Genomic DNA, 2,041 nt, shown 5'->3' with positions numbered 1-2,041 from the left:
CTCATGATAACTACAAGTATTTCCTAACCATTGTTGATGACTACAGTAGGTCAACATGGACCCAACTTCTCAGTTGTAAAAGTAATACTCTTCAAGCTCTAAAAGGTTTTGTGTCTCTAGTAGAAAATCAGTTCAAGGTCATATTCAAGTCAATTAGGACTGATAATGGTTCAGAATTCATCAACAATGAGACTCACATATACCTTCAAGACAAGGGTATAATACACCAAAAAATATGTCCATATACACCTCAACAAAATAACGTGGTAGAGAGAAAATACAAAAACCTCCTTGAGGTTGATAGAGCACTCTTACATCAATCAAAAGTTCCCATTAAATTCTGGGGAGAATGAATTTTAACTGCTACCTACCTGATTAATAGGCTTCCACTTTCAGTTCTTCATGACAAAACTCTTTTTGAAATACTGTATAACAAACATCCCACGTATTCTCATCTTAGATCTTTTGGTTGCTTTTTTTTCCCACTCATAACACTCACAAGGACAAATTTGATCCAAGATATACACCTTACACTTTTATTAGTTATCGTTTCAATAGAAAGGGTTACAAGGTCCTAGACTTGAGCACCAAGAGAATACATATTTCCAGGGATGTGTTATTTCATGAAAATGTTTTTCCATTTGCACTTTCTGAATCTGATTCTAGTTTTGCCACAGTACTCTAGAAATTAATTGTTGATTCCATTTTGTTGAACTCTACTCATAATACTTTTAACAAAACTTATGTGTTGTATGATGACACTGTTAAAGTGTCACTGATAACTCAACTAGCACTACTCTACCTGTCCCTGCCTCTGACCGCACATTACCTCTACACCAGACCATTGTTAATTCAACTCTTACTTCACCACAACAAAATAACAATAGTTCCAGAGGACAAATCTCACCAGAACTCACTGTTTCCCAAGCACAAGTCCAACCTCCAAACCTTAGAAGATCAACTAGATCACATGTTATACCATCCCACTGAAAGACTTCTAACTATTTCTTGCCCTCACTACAACCTCAACCTTCAACCTCCACTTCTCATCATTTATCATTAACAAGTTTTAGCCCAGAAAGTCAACAACTTGTTAGGAACATTTCTCATGATAGTGAACCAAGTTCTTATGAGAAGGTAGTATTAGATCCTGCTTGGCAAGCAACAATGGCATCCGAGTTTGAAGCTTTGTATGCGAACAATACATGGGATCTTGTTAAGATACCTGCAGGAAAAAAAGCTATAAGGTGCAGGTGGGTGTATAAAATCAAACATAAAGCTGATGGCACAGTGGAAAGATATAAGACAAGCCTAGTGGTGAAGGGGTATACTCAGTAGGCTGGCATTGATTACAATAAAACTTTCTCTCCTATGGTTAAGATAATCACTATTAAGACACTAATTGGCATAACTGTGAAGAGAGGTTGGGACATGTATCAGCTAGATGTGTACAATGCATTCCTTCATGGAGACTTGTATGAAGAAGTTTACATGGATACACCCCCAGGCCTCATGGTAGAAGAAAAAGGTTTAATTTGCAGACTTAGGAAATCTCTATATGGTTTAAAGCAAGCAAGTAGATAGTGGTATGACAAATTAGCCCAAGCACTGTGCTCAAGAGGCTATTCTCATTCAAACAATGGTTACTTTTTATTTTACAGAAAAATTAGCAATTCACTGATTTTTGTTGCAGTTTATATTGGTGATGTGATACTGACAGACATAGACATTGATGAGATTACCTCCCTAAAAAACTTTCTTCATGATCAGTTCAAAATAAAGGATCTGGGAAAGTTACATTATTTCTTAGGTTTGGAGATATTATACAAGGAAACTGGAGTCCTTATTACTCAAAGGAAGTTCACTACAGATCTGTTAGAGGAATTTGATTGCTCAACTTGCAAACCAGTGTTGTCACCTCTTGAATTCACTGTCAAACTGAAAGCAAATAAAGGTCTGTTGTTAAAAGATCCCACACTTTATAGGAAGTTAGCAGGAAAACTAAATTTTTTAACCAATATAAGAATTAATATTTCCTTTA

The sequence above is a fragment of the Capsicum annuum genome, chromosome 3 (assembly GCF_002878395.1).
Source record: "Capsicum annuum cultivar UCD-10X-F1 chromosome 3, UCD10Xv1.1, whole genome shotgun sequence".
Taxonomy (NCBI): domain Eukaryota; kingdom Viridiplantae; phylum Streptophyta; class Magnoliopsida; order Solanales; family Solanaceae; genus Capsicum; species Capsicum annuum.
Note: the sequence above shows the minus strand (reverse complement) of the source record.